Source organism: Thamnophis elegans, chromosome 1 (assembly GCF_009769535.1).
Source record: "Thamnophis elegans isolate rThaEle1 chromosome 1, rThaEle1.pri, whole genome shotgun sequence".
In the NCBI taxonomy this organism is placed as follows: Eukaryota; Metazoa; Chordata; class Lepidosauria; order Squamata; family Colubridae; genus Thamnophis; species Thamnophis elegans.
In genome coordinates, this window is record NC_045541.1 from 153,619,677 (window position 1) to 153,640,287 (window position 20,611).

Sequence of the window (20,611 nt, forward strand, 5' to 3'; positions counted from 1 at the left end):
TGAAGCGCACCCGGAGATCAACAGGTAGCCAGCGCAGCTCGCGGAGGATAGGTGTTATGTGGGTGAACCGAGGTGCACCCACAATCACTCGCGCGGCTGCATTCTGGTACTCAATGCCATCAATCCAATATAGTTACAGACTAAAATTTTCTTTCAAACTTTTCCTGGGAACATGAAGAGATGAAGCATGGAATGAACAGGACCAAAATACATACTTCTTTAGCCTTTTCCATAACTTCTTTGTTATAAAATTCTTTTGCATAACTTTTCCTTCAAGCATTCTATCTCAATTATTGGCAATAGATATGTGATGCTTTTGGCTCTTTGTTCATTTTTTATTTTTTTTGGTAAAGTCATATAGTATGCATTCTGTGTGGCACTATGCATTCCCAAAGTCATTGCATGAAGCAAATATAATTGCATGCTTATTCTTTCTCCATAGCTGCATAGGAAAAATAATGCAATGCAATATTTAGCTGGAATTTATTTCGGTGAGCCATGAAAACAAGTCCTTCTACCTTCACAGCCAATCTCTATTTCAAAAGTAAGCTCATTCTTTACAGTGAAATTCATTACATTACAGTATTATCCAATGCTGCTTCAGATAATACATTTCAGCACCACATTGCTCAGTTATTACAAATTTAATTCCATTCTTTACAATTCAAATAATAAAAGGATTAGGGAGCAATCACATGTACCTTAAATAGAAAAAAAACTATATTTAAACTTTTTGCAGCAGGGTTCCTATGGTGACAGAAAAATGATAATCAGAAATGTGAGAGTTTAAAAACAATAGCTGGCCAATAAAAGGTAGATCTTCTTAAAATAGTTTACATGTTGGTATCCATAAGGAAACAAATCAAATTTTATGAAGAAATGATTGTAGCTTTAGGATTACTCTAAATCAGAAGTGAGCAAACTGTTCTGAGCCAAGTGCTACATTCAAGTTTTGTTTAAAACACCAACAGTTACACTCCAAAAAATGAGATAAGCAATGAGGTAGTGGACTCAATCTTTGAACCCTGTAAAAGTTTTGTCCAAGACTTCTGGTATTGCTTTTTAGTTTGATAAATAAATAAAGTATAACTATTTAATATGGAGTCTACGCTTGATTCTTTGGTTTTAGTACAGTATATCTTGTGAATCATATCATAGATGATTTTCCACTTCTGTGATTCTGTCATGGAAAATGGAGTACTATACAAAACAAACAGCTTTCTAATACCTTTTTGCAAATAATAGCAGCAATGTATTGAGTGTGTGATTATGTGTGTATGTGTAAAAGAGAAAGTGATTTGGATTTAGATGTGAATACACGGGGTGGTAAATTAATCTTTCATTCTCTATTGTTTCCCAATTTAACTCAAGCTTACATTGTCATATCTTGTACCTCATGGCTAATCATATTTAGTCATGATCTACAAGACCTGGAAAATCTATTATTTTACAATGAACTGTTAGTTAGATGCTGTGATCAAAACAGTCTAACAAGATATCATATCTATTTTCTAATGATGCTGCCAATGTTTGATTCTTTTCTATTTATTTTAATATTTTGATCCTATCCAGAACAATCATGACATAGACCTTAAATAAATAAATAAAACCTTAAGAAAGCCATTAGTGGGTGCATACATTTCCCATCTTGCCACAAAGTAGATAATTTTTATTTCGTTTTTACACCAAACCAGCATGGAAAGCTAGGCTAAGTCATAATAGATGGGCAAATATCATCCAATAGCTTCATGGAAGATCCAAGACAGCAGTCAATCTCATTTCCATCTAAATATTTATTTGGAAACCAAAATTAAATTGAAAAGTTCCACTGCTTTTCCGTTATCAGGCACCCATATCTTGAATTTAAGGTGGGTTTTTTTGTTTTTAATCCAACCCTATTTTAAGAATCAGTTTGGTCAAGTGGTTAAGGTACCAGATTAGAAGATAGGAGGTAGCAAGTTCAAGTCTTGCCCTAACTATGAAAGTCAGTTTAGTGATCTTGCACCAGTCACTCTCTCTTGGCTTAACTTCCCTCACAGGGTTGTGGTTATACAGAAGATAGGAGGAGGAAGATGTATTGGATATGTTTGCTGCTTTGAGTTATTTGTAAAATAATAAATAATAAAGGTTATTTGTAAAATAATAATAAAGGTGAGATATAAATAAATAAAAAATTAAATCAAAATAAATTAAAATGCCTGAAGTAGTTCACCAAAAACTGGCGAAATGGCCAAACACGCTCTTCAAATAACATCTCTTAAATGGCTATAAGAATGTTTACCGTATTCTTAATTCAGTGAAAACACTTTCCTTGGCTATGAACTTCTTAACTTTAATTGAAAAATGCTTGACAGCAAGTAAAATATTAATAGGCAACATCTCTAACTATGGAAAAATAGGTCATAACACAGAGAACTGAGAACTCTGTGTGCTCAGATGAGAGCAACAATTAAGATAGCTGGTAAGAAAAAAAAAAATAGTCTGCGTGCTTCTTTATTAAGCTGAGTTATCGTGATGGAAAGGTCCAGAGAGAAAGGAAGTATGGAACAGCTTTAATGATTTTCTGATTGAACCCCTTTTTCATAGTCCTCCCTTGATGGATTTCAATGGATGGATAGATGATGGATGGAAGGGAGGAGAAAGAGAACATTAGAGCTTTCATGTGGCTTTTTTTAAAAAGAGAAAAAGAAAAGACAGATCTATTCTTTCCTTATGGCCAAAGTGGAAGAATGAGATGAAATCCTAGAAAGAGGTTGCTTTTTTTAAGGAGGCTTCATTTGCAGCTATCCGTGAGAGATAAGCAGCATTAGGTTGCAATGTGAAAAAGTCTTTTTTTTTTAAAGTAGAAAATTAGTTGTTTTCCTTTTGGGATGCATGTGATGAAGTACAGTGTTATGCTGTACTGTCCTCAAGAAATTATCAGTGGCCTGTATTGGAACAGGGAAAAGTTGATTTGTGTGGATCAGCTCTTTGTTACATGGTAAGCAATTTACCATTTTATTTTAGTGAAGCCATAGATCTCCAGGATGGGGATGGAGTATAGAAAACAATATGAGCAACATTAGATGTGACCTTAAATCAGGTCTCCCTATTGTCCATTTAGCTTTATTTGGCACTGAGTGTGTTCCCAGGCAGAAATCAGATTCTTTCATCGTTTAACCTAAGGGATGGACAAACCTGTCAATTCCATTTTGTATGTCTCATTTACTATTTAAACATTTTGTTCAGTTCAGATTTTTCATCAGTTTATGAATTTGATAATCAAATATCTTCATAATATTTGTATCAATGTCCTTCCGTAATGCCGAAATATGCATTTTTGTTCATACTTTTTTGAATATGCATTTTTTTTGTCCATTATTGGTTCTAAGTATTTATTTTTTCAACAAGTCTTCCTTCTTTCCATTGTATATTGTTTTATTTTCCTAACCCTATGATAATATGGATCTCGATATGTATCGCTATTCTTTTATAGTTTGGGAAGAGGCAACTGTGGCAAAAAATTGAAGCTGTATATAAAAAGTATTAAAAATTAAACGAAATCAATGTCCTATCCTTTCCAAACTCTCACTGCCAAGGAAACAATTAGAAAACCATAGTATTTAGGAATGGGTTTTTCCTTAAATTAGTGCAAATATAATTTCAAAAAAGAGTCCGTCTCCTTGTAAACATAAAATGTTTCTATTAAACTCAGCAGTTCCAACTACTTTATGGTACTTGCATTCTGGTCCCACAGACTTATATCAGTGTAAAAGGTCTATTTTTTTCCAAATGAGAAACCACAATTCTTTTAACAAGAACAAATACTTTTTAGAAGAGTTTTGTTTGCTTGCGGTCAAGCCTAAACCACATACCGAAAGAGAAATGGCTCTTTTTATAGCCTTGCTTTTAAGGCAGCCAGTTTCATAAAATGAAAGAAGTCTGCAAGACCAAAGCCTTAGAAGGATTTGTGTGGTATTAATTGTACAGTTTGTTTTCTTACTAGTCACCCTTAACTGATTTTTTTAGAATTTTCTTAGCCACCTGGAATAATCAAACAAAGAAAATAATATTATGAACATTTCAAACATTTTCTTTAATGAATGAAGACAAATATATGTGTCCCCTGATAAGGTTGAAGGATCCTATCTGGTTCAGTCACCGGGACCAGAGTTTTAAGTCTTCCCAGCTTTCGGATTCGTGCTGGAACCCATCCTCAGGGAACTGTTCTCTACCAGAATGTGTGTTTCCTTTAATGGTCTAAGCCTGAGGTCACCAACCTTTTGGACCTCAAGGACCACTAAATCTATAATTTTAAATCCCACGGACCACTAATATGATTTTTTAAAAAAGATAAATAGTATTTAGTATAATATAAAAAATGGAAATAATTTTTCTACCAGTTGGTGACTGCTGGGGTAAGGTACCTAAACATTAAAAGATTAATAATCTTTAGTCAATACTCTATAAGTAGCATTATATTGAAATAATACAATGCATTATGTATGTTTAGAATACTACTACTACTACTACTACTACTACTACTACTAATGATAATAATAATAAGTCAAAAAATTAAGGGCAGATGCTAGTAACTTAAAGAACATGCATGAGCAACGGCTTAAAAATAACAAAATCATAGATCGGCTAATCAGAAGATATAGATTGGATACAAGAAACATCAATGAAGCTGTAGAGATTGTAAAACAGCAGATAACAGCAACAGCTAGAAAAATTGAAGGATATGAGGCACGAATCATCCAATATAAACAAAATCAGCAATTTCGATCAGACCAACGGCGTTTTTATCAAAGTCTTAATGTGAATGGTGACACCAAAAGTGAAAAACCAGAAAAGCAGGCCACAGTTGAATTCTGGAAAGAATTGTGGGAAAATGCAAAGGACTACAGTAAGGAAGCAAAGTGGATACATGACTTTGAGAAAAGCATTGGCAACAAACAAATGCAAGTATTAGAAATAACAACTGAGATGGTCAAAAATCGAGTAAAAAAGGTAAAGAATTGGACATCACCTGGAAAGGACCAATTACATGGTTTCTGGCTCAAATATCTGACCAGTTTACATGCAATATTGGCCAGGCAACTGAATGAAATTTTACAAAAGGGCCAAATTGATGAATGGTTGACAACTGGAAAAACATACTTGATTCAGAAAGATGCAACTAAGGGAACAACACCTGAAAACTACAGACCAATAACATGCTTGCCAACAACCTTCAAATTACTCACAGGCATTATTGCAGATAACATGATGGATTATTTGGAATCAAACAACATCTTTCCAGTAGAGCAAAAAGGCAACAAAAGAAGGAGCAGGGGCACAAAAGATCAGCTCCTAATTGATAAAATGATATTAGAAAATTGTAAGAACAGAAAAACGAACTTGAATATGGTCTGGATTGATTACAAAAAGGCATTTGACTCACTGCCACATAGTTGGATCATAAAATGCTTAGAAACAACTGGCATTAGCAAAAATATTACATCCTTTACTGAAAAGGCGATGAAACAATGGAGAACTGAGTTGGCAGTAGGGAATGAGATCTACGGAATGGTTAATATCAAGCGAGGAATTTTCCAGGGTGATTCACTTTCCCCTCTTCTCTTCATCATCGCCATGATCCCACTATCAGTAATCTTTAAAAAAATGAAATTAGGCTACCAAACAGCCAAAGAAGCTGAAAAAATTTCACATTTACTATATATGGATGATTTGAAACTCTATGGAAAGTCAGAAATAGAAACCCAATCATTGACAAACACAGTCCGAATATTCAGCACCAATATTTCAATGCAGTTTGGCATGGAAAAATGCACCACTGTATCCATAAAAAGGGGCAAAATCACTGCATGTGAGGGAATTGAAATGCCCAATGGCTAATTCCATCCGCCAGTCAGTGCCGACTGGCGACTACGCGGAGGAGAGCCTTCTCAGTTGCAGCTCCGACGCTATGGAACAATCTCCCCGTGGAGATCCGCACCCTCACCACCATCCAGGCCTTCCGCACAGCCCTTAAGATCTGGCTATCCCGTCAGGCCTGGGGATAAGACTTTACTCTCGCCCCTCCCGAATGTTGAATGAATGTTGGGTTTTTACTACTAATTATTTCTACTCACATTTTTTTTGTGTGTGTTTTGTCCCGCACTCCCCCCCCCCTTATTGTTGTAAGCCGCCCTGAGTCCCCTCAGGGAAAAGGGCGGCCTATAAATGCTTAATAAAATGAAATGAAAAAAATGAAATGAATTAATTAAATGCAATGAAAATGAAGCCTACAAATACTTAGGCATTCTGCAGTTGGATAACATCAAGCATGGAGAGGTAAAAACTATTGTCAGGCGAGAGTACACCAACAGAGTTAGGAAAATTTTGAAATCTAAATTGAATGGTGGAAATACAATCAAGGCCATAAATACCTGGGCAATACCAGTTATAAGATACACAGCTGGTATAGTTAACTGGACACAAGCTGATTTGGACATTTTGGACTGAAAAACCAGGAAACTAATGACAATGCACTATAGTTTACATCCACGTGGTGATACTGATAGACTTTACCTGCCCCAAAAATCAGATGGCAGAGGATTATTACAAGTGAACAGGGACATGCAGTCACTAGAGGCAAGGGAGGCGGAGCCTCACCAGTCTCCTCAGGAAAAAGAAAGAAATTTAAATATATTTTTTTAAATAATTAAAGCCAAGATAGTTGCTACCAGATTCCAGCTCACAGTGGCTTGGTGTCTGCTTAGTGTTAACCAAAGCAGGAGGTGAGAGAACTCGGGGCCTCTTTTCCATAAGGAATTTTTCGCCTTCTAAAAGTTAATAAAGAGTTAAAAGGCAAAGAAGTTCAGATGGAAAAGAGGCACTAATTCTCCCGCCTCCTGATTTGGAAGCAGCCAATCGTGTCTTCTTGAGCATGCTTACGTTGGGCGGGGCGTGCTTCAGAGGAGAGAGGAGTGGGCGAGAAGGAGGAGGCTGCCTCTTTGCTGCAGACCTGGGCGCTTGGCAGCTCCCGCGATGCAAAGTGCCCCACCATCCCCGATGCTGCCGCCCGCTGCCCCGGCCTGCTTCTCCAGGCTCCGCCGCTGGAAGTCCCGGATCGCCTCTGGGGGAAGGCTGGGTGAGAAGCGGAGCGAAGCTTCTCTGCGGCCTCCCGGCACTGCCCAGAGGCTCTTGTAGGAGCATGTGTCAGCGGCCGGCGGCCTGGAGCAGCCCCGGCTGTGAGACAAGGGAGCACTTAAAGCAGCCGCTGCCGCTGCCGCCACCACCCCTCCTTCGCCCGGCAGGGCGGTGGTGGCGGTAGCGGCAGCGGCTACTTTAAGTGCTCCCTTGTCTCACAGCCGGGGCCGCTCCAGGCCGCCGGCCGCTGACACGTGCTCCTGCAAGAGCCTCTGGGCAGCGCCGGGAAGCCGCAGAGAAGCTTCGCTTCGTTTTTCACTCAGCCTTCCCCCAGAGGCGATCCGGGACTTCCAGCAGCGGAGCTTGGAGAAGCAGCGGACGCAGGCTGGGACAGCGGCGGGGGCAGCGGGGCACTTTGCATCGCGGGAGCCACCAAGCGCCTTTGCTGCAGACCCGGGCGCTTGGTTGCTCCCGCGATGCAAATTCCCCCCCCCCTCGCCGAGGCCGACTGCTGCCCTGCTGAGCCTCACCAGGTATCAACCTCACCGCACGTCACTGCAAGTGAAGCAAACAGTTGAAGAAAAAAAACATGCACTGGCTGATTATTTAAAAGAAAGTCAAGAACATCTATTAATCGAAGTAAAGAACAAAAAACTACTGAAGGCCCAACAGACGAAACAAGAATACAGAAAAGATGTGATAAAATCAAGAATGGAGAGTTGGCAGAACAAAGCACTGCATGGCCAATTTCTGGAAAAAATAAAAGATAAAGTGGACAGTGAACAAACTTGGTTATGGTTAACAACAGGTACATTAAAGAAAGAAACAGAGTCACTAATCCTGGCTGCGCAAGAACAAGCTATCCGCACAAATGCCATTATCGAAAAATCCTCTGATGATGCCAAATGCAGACTTTGCAAAGAAGCTGATGAAACTGTTGATCACATACTCAGCTGCTGTAAAAAAATTGCGCAGACTGATTATAAATTGCGGCACAATTCAGTAGCACAAATGATCCATTGGAATTTGTGCAAAAATTATAATATTAAAACAGCAACAAACTGGTGGGAATATCAGCCTGAAAAAGTCACCAAAAATCAGATGGTCAAGATCTTGTGGGATTTTCGCGTACAAACAGACAAAATATTGGCGCATAATACACCAGACATCACACTGGTTGAGAAAAATAAGGTCACAATCATAGACATCGCAATACCAGGTGATAGCAGAGTCGCTGAGAGGGAACATGAAAAAATCGCAAAATACCAAGACTTAAAAATTGAAATTCAATGACTATGGCACAAACCAGCAGTGGTAATTCCAGTGGTAATTGGCACACTGGGTGCTATTCCAAAAGCACTGGAATTACATTTAAAACAGTTAAAAATTGACAAAATCACCATCAGTCAAATGCAAAAAGCCGCACTGCTTGGATCTGCACGCATATTAAGAAAATACGTTACGACGTCCTAGGCCCCTGGGTGGGGCCCGACTAGTAACCAATGCCAAATCCGGCGAAACAACTGGCCGCTGTGATACAATTGTATAATAATAATAATAAACATTTTAACATATTTATGTCCCACCCTAATTACAGCATCTCTTTATGTAGGTTGTCATTACTGTCCACTTTTCCTTTTCACTTTTTATTGTCCCTGCTCTCTTTGGGTGTTTCTCAGCTATTCCAGCCACTTATCTTAAACTGCCGGGCTGGGTTTAGAAAATGCTGAAGGAAAGGAAAAACAATATTGGATTCATTTCCTCTGGGATAAGAAGCTTGCTTTCTCAATCTCAAGAGGAACATAGATGAAGACGCAAAGAAGTGATTCCCCCCCCCCCCGATTGTTCCTATTTTTTCCCTCTGAATGCCGCATATTTATAAGGGCTACTTCTGCATCATCAAACAAAGTGAATAGAAGAAAATATGAATTGACATCTGTCTATCTTTATCTCTCTCTATCTGAGAGCCAGCATGGGATAGTAGACAAGGTCCTGGACTATGAGTGGAGAGATGAGCGATAGGAACTATCTTTCTCTTAGCACAGAAATTATTTGAGTGGCTGTCTCTTAGCCTTAGGCTGGGAAGAAGAAAAAAAATCTGTCCCTAACAATGTGCCCTGGAGGCTTTTATCTGGCAGTTGATTGATTCATGATAATGATCATCATCATCATCATTGTCAAAACAAGAACACTTACAATTACCATAATTTAGACAGAAATACAGGATGCCTCAGTATATATCTATTTCAATCACAGCAATATAGTAATTTGGAAACTGCAGCTAGTTGGTCTGTGTGCCTCTTCATTCAGATATCCAGGTATTGCAAAGCTTCTGATCTTTCTCCTTTTAGGTGTGTTTAAAACTAATTTATTCAAAAACAGAATATTTTTAAACAGAGATTTTCATTGAACAACTCTTTGAATATTGTCCTCTGTAATCAACTTAAATTACAGGTAGTCTTTGACTTGCAACCATTGGATTAGTGATTGGTGCTGAAAAAACTTCAGTCTTTGAACTTATGAATAGTCCTTCCACTTATGACTATTAAAGTACCACCATAAGGTTTACACTACCATAAGGTTGCATTATTTCTACTTTTGGAGCTTGGCAACTGATTCACATTTATGTTGCAATGTCCTGCAGTCAAATTTGTGACCTTTTTGTTGTCCCCACAAAAAATGGCCATTCAGAAGAATGGGTTCACACTTACAACCACAATGTTCACTTAATAACTGCAGTGATTCACTTAAATGACCATTGTAATATCATTGTAAAATCTGATCTGCCTCAGTTTATGACCATGATGATTTATGATGGACATTCCAATCCCAATCTTCATAAATCGAGAATAAACACACACACACACACAAACTCTTACACTAGTTGAACAGTAGAATGTCTATGATTTTAGCTGTGTACTGCACTTCTTTATCTGAACTGTTTAATCATACAGAGATAAAAGAATATAGGTACTAACTGGGAGGTGTTGATTTTAACATACTGGTTAGTATATTACACTTGATTGTTAAAATTGATACAGTGATGAAATAGTCATATGAAGCTCAAGAGAAAATTTATAGCAGAACTTAATATTCATATGCTTTCAGCCTATACATACCTCAGAATTTTGTAGTGCTATCCTAAACCAAATTAATAAAAAGGATTATATATAATCTATGCTCTGAGGAGGACACCAAAAATTATTTGGTTTTCAATTTTAACCCTGCCTTTTACAACTACTTATGAATTCCCACCTGCTTTTGAAGAACAGATTTGGGGGATAAATATAACGGAGACCAGCAGAGATAAAGCAAAACCCATACTGTGCAAACAAATATTCATTTTTGTAATGTTTGGTAAACTGCAAGCATGTCTATTAGGGAAAAGAAGTAGAAAAAGGAAGATAATAGTGAAAAAATATACAACATATAATTGAATAAGGAAGAATAATTTACAAAGATGATTGGATCAAAATGCATGCAATATATGCATGAGTGAAATAATGTATCTGAAAAAAACAGGAATTTTCATGCAGGTTTTTTTTAAAGTCACCAACTAATGTGAAAGATTGGGGGAAAAACAATCTGAAAGATATAAAAGCTCAAAACTTTTCCATCTGAATTTAGGTCTGCTCCTTTTTTTAATCCCTACCCCTTCTGAGTGCAAAACTATGTTTATGCACCAAATTATTACACAACAGCCTTTTTGGTAGCAATTATAACTGGCCTTTGAATAGTACACAGTACCTGGCTTTGAGAAGTGAACATGGCAGCTTGCTTGACTTTTGGAGGTGAAATGGGTTCCCCTGGAGGGAAAAATTATGAGACAGTGTGCTTAATACATTGGGGTGGACCATGGATAACATTTATCCAGAAACTAATTAGTTTCATATCAATTCCAGACTCGTATAGACACGAAACCACTGGAGAGAGAAACAGCAGATCAATCCCAACAACCCTGCAAGGCATACATTCAAAATCAATGTCAATCTTAGTTTCTGTGTTCTGTCTTGCTGTGCATCTCCCAGACTGACTGGGAATTGAAGCAGAATTTGCTGAGATTAATTTGAAACACATACCTCCTTGTCAATGGTGGATTGGAAAGAAAACTGAACATTAAGAAGGAAAAAGCTGTTTGCGAACTTTAAAGAGGATTGACAATTCCCTTTTAGCTTCCATACAGTACATAAGGTTGAAATGTCAGTAGGAGGAAGAGAAAGGAATGCTAGTTGGCCTTGTGATTTCGAGAGCCGCTGTAAGCAAATGTTGAATGTAGAGATTAAAACTATTTTTGTCTGGGTCCAAGTGGGAGCAAGTCTGAGGATTTCACTGCAACTTAATCAAAGGCCGAAAGGAAATCTGCCAGCTGTTACTCCAAATTGTTACTGCTCTTACTTTAAACATATTACCAAATGAGATGATTATTCAGAAATCAGAAGCTGATTCCGAAAAAGTGTCTCTGCTCTTCAGAAACATACAAAATAAGGGATCTTTTTGCCATTTTTAAAGATAATACAATGCAGTTTCTGTCCACCCGCAAGTCTAATTGTTTGCTTGTTTTTTTAAAAAAAATAATTTAAAATCTGAATGAAATTTGGATAGATTGAACTCTGTCCCCAAAAATGGGCAAAGTGAATCCTACTATTGTCTTGTGATACCTAACTGACCAGTCATACTCTAATTAATAGAACGTCTGTTTGAAGACATTCTTTATTTTCAGGGCTGTCTAATCCAAATTCATTTTCAAACTTATATACCTAAAATAGACAGCAGAGCCTTTTAAATTATCTGTCAAGAATTAGAACAGCAGTCATTTCATTGACACGAACAAAGCCTGCTCTACTGTAATAATGTGCATTATATTTCAAATCAAACCATAATTTGAATTTATAGATTAATTCAAATGTGCATTCTAATGGAAATCTTTGCCACTGTTGTTTTCCTATGGTAATGTGCAAATGACAATTTTGGAAATGACTTTTTGGAGATTGAAAAACCATTCTTCCTGCATTCTGCCTCTTAGTCTTTCCCTTCACTTGCTCTGCCCCCCTATTGAAAGGGACAGTTATAGCACTCCCTTACTTCACCCACAACAAGAGCTCTATGAAGCTGAGAGGTGATGATTTGCCTACTCTTGCCCCAGGTTGGACTGAAATATTAGTCTTCCAAGATTTTAGCCACTACAGCACACTGTATGTTTCTATCATACCCGCATCTTCCTTCCTATTTAACAACTCTAGCTTTTTGTGCAAGAACAGAAAAAAAAGCATGGATCCATGTCAGACATCAATTCCTCAAGTCAAAACTGAGCATGAATCCATTCGTAACTTCTTTTTTTTTTTTTTTTTTTTTTAAGATTTATCAACTTTTATTTTTCTTTAAAAAAAAAAACACAAATATGTCATCATTTGTCAATCATTAAGACATTGAAGTACAATTTTTTTTTTGTTGTGTGTATCCCTCCCTCCCTCCACCCCCCCACCCCCCCTCCTCCTTCCCCCCCCCCCCGACTTCCCAGAACCCGTACGCGGTATGGATTTTTAACTAACACAGTCTAAAATCTATTGAGAAAAAAGAAATAAAGAAATTAATGACATTCTAGATTGACCTTAGCTTCTTCTTACTGAACTGACTTTTAACAGTTTAAATCATTTCTGATCTTAAGCATAGGCTAACTGGAATTTCTTAGTCCCGTATTTATTTTGTATATAGTCAATCCATTTTTTCCAGTCTCGTTTATATCTCTCATTTGAATGATCTTTGAGATATGCCGATATTTTAGCCATTTCAGCTAAGTTTGTTACTTTCAATGTCCATTCTTGGATTGTAGGCAAGTCTTCCTTCTTCCAATATTGCGCCACCAACAGTCTTGCTGCAGTTATCAGGTGCAGAGTCAAATTGGTCTCTACCACTGTAAAATCAGTACATATACCTAGTAAAAATAACTGAGGACTAAACTTTATCCTTCTTTTAAAAACATTTTGCATGACCCACCATATTTTTATCCAAAATGCCTTAACCTTTTGGCAGGTCCACCATATATGATAATATGTAGCATCGAGAGAACCACACCTCCAACATTTAGGCTGTACATTCGGATACATAGAAGCCAACTTTTTAGGATCTAAATGCCATCTATAGAACATCTTGTAAAAATTTTCTCTCAGATTTTGAGCTTGTGTAAATTTCACATTTCTTACCCAGATTCTTTCCCATGTATCCAACATTATTGGTTCCTCAATATTTTGAGCCCATTTTATCATACAATCTTTAACTAATTCTGTTTCCGAATCCATCTGTATTAATACATTATATATCCTCTTTATATGCATTACGCTTTGATCTCTTATTTGTTTAAACAGATTATCCTCAACTTGAATAAAACCAATTTTTTGATCTATTTTCCACCTAGCCTGTAATTGCCCATACTGGAACCATGTTTGAACTACCTTCTCCTCTTTTAATACCTCTAAACATTTTAATTGTAATACCCCCCTTTCCGAGGTAAGAAGCTGTCTGTAAGTAATTCTGTCCTGTTTTTGTGCTGTATTCATATTTTCAATTGCGTGTCTAGGAATTGCCCACATGGGTATCTTGTCATTTAATTTATATTGATATTTCTTCCAGACCCGCAATAAAGCATTTCTTAAAATATGACTTTTAAAGGTCTTATCCAATTTTTTGCTGAATAACAGGTAAGCATGCCAACCAAATACCAGATCGTGTCCCTCAATGTTCAATATTCTATCATTAGTTAAATGAATCCAATCACTAATTACAGATAATGCCACTGCATCATAATATAGTTTTAAATTAGGTAGTTTCAATCCTCCTCTCTCACGTACATCTTGCATTATTTTCATCTTTACCCTCGGCTTCTTTCCTGCCCACACAAATTTGTTGATACCCTTCTGCCATTCTAAAAGGTTCGCATCTTTTTTAAGTATAGGTAACATTTGGAAGAGAAATAAAAATTTTGGTAAAATGTTCATTTTCACTGCCGCTATCCTACCCAGCAAAGATAAGTGCAATTTCTCCCATTTTTTCATCTCTGTCTGTATGCTATACCAAAGTGGTTCATAATTATGCTTATATAATTTCCCATTTGAAGTTAAAATGTTAACTCCAAGATATTTGACTTTTTTAACTACCTCACATCCTAGCATCACTCCTAATTCTTCCTTTTGTTTAATATTCATATTTATAGCTAATATTTTCGTTTTTCCTAAGTTTATTTTAAAGCCCGACACTTGACCATATTGATTAATCATATTCATTAAAACCATACTGGATTCCTGCGGTTGTTCCAATATTATGACCAAATCATCCGCAAAAGCGCGGACTCTATATTCTTGCTGCCTAATCTTGATCCATTTTAAACCATCCAAGCCCCGTATTTTATTCAACAATACTTCCAAAGTTATAATAAACAATAATGGGGACAAAGGACAGCCCTGTCTTGTACCTTTTCCAATTTGAAAAGAGTCTGTCAGACTTCCATTGACTATGATTTGTGCTGTTTGCTATTGGTATATTGCTTTAATTGACTGTAAAAAATTATCTCCTATCTGCATTTTTTGCAGTATCTTCAACAGAAATTGCCAATTAACTCGATCAAAGGCCTTCTCAGCATCCAAAAATATAAACGCAGCAGGGATCTGGTTGTTCTTTCCCAAATATTCTAATGCATTAATAATTAATCTAACATTACTTTTCATCTGTCTCCCTTGTATAAAACCTGTTTGGTCCGTATGTATCAATTGTTGAATGACCAACATTAACCTATTTGCTAATATTTTAGTAAAAATTTTATAATCTACATTCAGTAATGAAATGGGTCTATAATTTTTGGGTTGAGTAGTATCTTGATCTTCTTTGGGTATCAAAGATATAAACGCTGTCTTCCAAGATGGAGGGACTTTACCTTCCGTTTGAATCATATTAAATAATTCTCTAAGAGGTTCTACCATTTCTAACTGTAAGTTTTTGTAGTAAACCGCTGTCAAGCCATCTGTACCTGGTGCTTTCCCTGGCTTTAATTGCTTAATTACCTGCAGGATTTCCCCCGAGGTTATTGGTTGATTCAATTTTTGCCTGTGTTCTTCTCTAACTGAAGGTATTTTCTCCTTGTCTAAATATTTGTCTATGTCTAAACCATTAATTTTATCCCCTTTATACAGTTCTGTAAAAAATTCCCAGAAAGCCTTTTGAATCTCTTCCTGTTGGAACACCTCCTTCCCTCTGTAAATCAGTTTAGATATATTTCGAGTTTTCCTTTTTTTCCTAATCTGATAAGCTAACCATCTGCCAGGTTTGTTTGCATTACAAAAAGTATTGTGTTTTGCATATAATAAATTAGTAGCTACCTGGTCAGAGATCAACATGTCGAATTGAGATTTTAATATGTTAATAGCTTCCTTAACCTTTGTATCGTCTGGTTTCCTTGTTAACTCCAGCTCTTTTCTCTTAATTTCCTCTTCCAGTTCTGTTCGTTTTAACCCTTGCTTATTTCTATGCGTTTTATTTATATTCATCAAAACTCCTCTCATATACGCTTTGCTTGCATCCCATACAAATTCCATAGATGTACCCTTATTCATATTCAAAACAAAATATTCAGATAGTAATTTTTTACAATCATTAATATAGTTTTCATATCTAAATAAATTTTCATTCAGTCTCCAAAACCTTCTTGCCTGCACTACCCTTCCCAACTCCATCCAAACTGGGTTATGGTCCGAAAGGACTCTAGCTGCAATCTTTGTTTTCTTGACCCTAGAAAGCAAATCATTAGTGGTTAGAATAAAATCAATCCTTGAAAGGGATTGATGCCTGTCCGAGAAGAAAGTGAAGTCATATTCCTCTGCATTTCTTTCTCGCCAGATATCTCTCAATTCGAAATCATCCATAATGTCAAAGAAGGATTTGGGTAACTTTGCTCGCATCTTGGTATTTAGGCGGGAAATCTTCTTATCTCTCTTAGTGTCTATCACTCCATTCCAGTCACCCAATAGTATACAGGAACTATAGTCCCACTGTACTAATTTAGCATGAAGATTTCTATAGAATCTATCTTGCTGTTGATTGGGAGCATAAATTCCCAAAAGTAATGTCTTTTTCCCTTCTAAGATTAAGTCTAAAGCAATATATCTTCCGAAGGGATCTGCTTCTATTAATTCAGCTTTCATATCTTTTCTTAAGTATACAACTATACCATTCTTCTTTTCCATAGCAGAAGCTGCAAAATGTTGACCAAGTTTTGAGTTGATCAAATATTTTTGATCAGTTGACTTGATATGAGTTTCTTGCAAACAAATTACATCGTTCTTAAACTGTTTAAGATAATGAAATATTTTCTTCCTCTTCTGTGGAGAGTTCAGTCCGTTGACATTCCATGTTAAAATCTTAGTTGTCATCTTTGGTTGGTTGAAGCATTTTTAGAGCTTCCTGCACGGCCTGTTTAACCTTAGGTCTAGCTCCTCCCACTGCTTCCAGATTTGTTGTTGTAGTTCCTTGATCGATGGCCGATGATTGTTGATGCTGTTGCTTCTTAGCTTGTTTCTCCATACGTCTAGTAGTCATGCGGCTAGGTCTTGGTTCCATAGCACCTTGCACTTCTAGAGAAGAGAGATGCTCCATCTTGTCTGGTGGTTGTATAGTTTGCTGTCTATCCTGTCCTTCTTGTGGTCTTTCTCTAGGTCCAGATGGTGCAGGGTGTCCGGCCTTCAATATATTATAATAAAAATCTCGGGCTTTCCATACAGAGTTGAGGCGGTACCTTTGCTTATCAAATGTAAATATGATGCCGAATGGTGCATCCCATCTATACTGTATCTGACGATTTCTGAGTTCTTCGACCAAAAAAGCGTAGTCTCTTCTGGCTCTTAACATTTGAGGTGGTATCTCTTTCAAAACAGCCAGGTCTTCACCGCCAATTTGAAGCTTAGTGTTATAAGACACTTGCAGTACCATATTTCTGAACTCTCTTGTAGTAAAATATATAACGATGTCTCGAGGAAGCTGCTTCTGCTTTGCCAGCCAGGAGTTAACGCGGTAAGCTTTGTCAATTTGCCAGCCTTGGTTGGTCCCTGGTCTTCCCATCAGGCGGTCAAAAGCTTCCGATAGGATCTGTTTCAGGTTCTCCTGTTTCTCCTCACGCAGCCCCCTTACTCTTAATGCGAACTCCATTTGTCGGTACTGTATCATAATAATTTCTTTTTCAGCATTTTCCACTTTTTGTTCCACCACCTCTGTTTTCAATGTCAAGTTAGCATTGGCATCATTAAGAACCTCTAGAGTATCTTCCACTCCAGAAATATGTTCTGTTAATACAGTTACAAGACTCAGCATGTCATCTCTAATTTTATCAACCTTAGCCTCAAATTTCTCATACAACTCCTGTTTAAGTCCTTTTATTTCACTTTTAATTTCACTTTTAATTTCTTCTTTCATTTCTTTTATTTCCTCTTTTCCCTCCTCTCTATTATCTCTAAATTTATCTTCCATTTTAATTGTCTGTGCATTAAGAGCCTCGCTTAGATTACTCAGAAAAAATTCTTTCGTTAACACATCCCCAGCAGGGGGCGTAGGAAGCGGAGGCTGCAGCTTTGTGCCAGGCACTGAGGATGTGCCCCTGGAAGTGGAGGGTGACGACTTCAAGTTAATATTTGGTTTTGAGGCCATTTCAAAATTTGTCTGCCTGCAGTTAATAAAACTCTATTGCCTAAATATGCAGCTTTAAGTAAAGAGGCTTTTATTTTGAAGTTTAAGGCTTGGCAAAAGTTTCAGTGAGTAAACATTGTAACAAGACCTTGTTGCAATGTTTCTGGGAGGAGCCTACTGGTGAAGGCAGCAAAAAATCAGCTGCCTCCGAATTCCTGGCTACGTACCTGTTTAGAGGATCTTCCATCTGACGTCTTATCAGGTTTTCTTATCCTTCAGGCAAGAGGGAAAGAAGAAACTGTTTTGCTGGCAAATGCTCTTCGATTTTTGCAGCTTTTGTGCTTGCAAGGAAAGGGGGGCTAGCCCAAGGCAGAACGGCTGTCCGTGCTGGGAACTTCAAACTGCCTTGTGCAGGACAAAGTAGGTCTCTCCCACTCTGCTCTAAGTTTTGTTTGATTTAATCTTATCACGAGCTGAATCCGTTTACTGCGAGGACAATAATTGCTTATCAACATTTTAGCTTCTTCTCTTTTTCTCCTCCGAAAAATTATTTACTCAGAGGCTTTTAAAATGGCGCCGAGCAGGCTGGTTTCTCCGGTAATAACGAACACTTTTTGCTAATTCTCACAAGACTTCAAAAGAATTCAAAACAAAAGAGATAGCTTATCATATGTTTTGGTTTCACAATAGAAGAATTTTACTCCTTCATTAACTTTGCTTATTTGGAAGTTAAATGGTGACGAATCCATTCGTAACTTCTTAAAGTCTACTACAGCCACAGAGAGTTCAGTGTGGCTTCCAGTAGGCCATTTCAAAGGCAAGAATTGACAATGGAGAAGGTTGCATGCTTATGAAAAATGTATAAATATGGTATAATTGGGAAAATTATGTATTAGGGTGACCATTCGTCATTACCTATTAAAATACACAGAAATGTAACAGAATTAACTCAACGTTTCAAAAATGAGAAAACATACAAATTGGAAATAGACAGATCTGTCCCTGTATATACATGGTGGCTGATGACCAGTACAATCCCTATATTTACCTCAGGTTTTCTGCTCCAGCAGCAATTTGATGTGACTGATTGTTACAGTGTCCTCTATATTGTTCTATATAAGGGATGTGGAGGCTCAGTGGCTAAGACGCTGAGCTTGTTGATCAGAAAGGTTGGCAGTTCGGCGGTTCAAATCCCTAGTGCCGTGTAATGGAGTAAGCTCCCATTACTTTTCCCAGCTTCTGCCAACCTAGCAGTTTCAAAGCATGTAAAAATGCAAGTAGAAAAATAGGAACCACCTTTGGTGGGAAGGTAACAGTGTTCCATGCGCCTTCAGGGTTTAGTCATGCCAGCTACATGACCATGGAGATGTCTTCAGACAGCGCTGGCTCTTTGGCTTTGAAACCGGAATGAGCATCGCTCCCTAGAGTTGGGAATGACTAGTACATATGTGTGAGGGGAACTTTTACTGGCCCACAGGATGCTTAGATCTGGCCCACAGGGCCACCCTGGAGACAGTGAAGGATTGGCCCATGGTGTCTCTGCTGGTGAAAATGGAACTTTCTTTGGCAGAGGGTTGCAGGAGGCTGTCGCAGCCGAAAATGGAGCTTGGGAGCCCATTTTCTCTGGCAGAGCATTTGGGCCACCACAGGTGCTCCTGACACAAGTGATGTCAAGTTGGCCACACCCACCCTAGCATTGCCCACTCTGTCCCCCCGAGGTCAAACACAATCCTGATGTGGCCCTCAATAAAATCGAATTTGACACACCTATTCTAAAAGAAATAAGGCATGAAATAAAACTTCATGTCCATGATGAAGTTCTTCATCGAAGTCGCTAAGTTTGCTTAAAGAGAAATTAATTCATTAGTCTACAGTTGCTCAATTTCTTTAAAAGTAGGAAGAGTAAGGGATTATTCTAGGTCATTCTCTTCATTGACATGGAACACTAGAAATTCAGATTTTTCCCAGAATTCCTCGCAGTGCACTGACATTGTGTGGTTCCTTCTGAGGGAAGAAGCCATGGATTTTTCAAAAGTTAGAATGCTTCTTTTTTAAAAAAAATACTACTATAGCCCTATATTTTGGGTTTATATTACAGCCTAATGTAGGCATTACGTTTTCAGCACTACTTACCATAGGAGGGCTCTAGACCAGGGGTCCCCAAACTTGGCAACTTTAAGACTTGTGGACTTCAACTCTTCCAGCTTGCTGGCTGGAGTATTCTGGGAATTGAAGTCCACAAGTCTTAAAGTTGCCAAGTTTGAAGACCTCTGCTCTAGATAGTCCCCACTCTTGCCAATTTCACTCAAATGACATTGGCTTCTTTGTGTCAGGAATTAAGTATGGTTATCTGCAGAAGTGAATTTTAACATTTAACACAGCATTTAGCTATGAAGCCACTAGGAGCCAAGCCCAATATGATGGCACCTAACCATCTGGAGGAAGAAAAAAAATGTTACATCTGCAGACATCTGCAGAGTGATGTCAGTAAGGGACGGGTTTACAGTGAAAAGCACAATAGGCAAAGGAAGATCATAGATGTAAGAATGAAGAACCCTCAAAGCAGTTTCTGGCTACTACTGGACAATTGTTTCTTTCTGTGTCTATCCCAAATCCTAGGATCGGTGAATAAATTAAGTTGTAGATTCTACTTCTGTTAATTGAAACATTGTTTTTCAGGCATTCCTTTAAGAGCCTACTCATGCTGCTTCTGTTTTTAATCATCTCTTAGATTGTTTTGATGCTATTAATCTGCTCTTGATTAATTGCAATTTTCTCTGAAATCATTCTTAAAAAGAAATCCATTATACAAAAAGAAAGAAAATAATTAAAA

At 37.7% G+C, this 20,611-nt stretch overlaps 1 protein-coding gene across 1 annotated transcript in view; it reads left to right on the top strand.

The window, feature by feature from the left end:
* Window positions 1-20,611, top strand: part of KCNH5 (potassium voltage-gated channel subfamily H member 5) — a 232,574-nt gene that overhangs the window by 145,280 nt on the left and 66,683 nt on the right.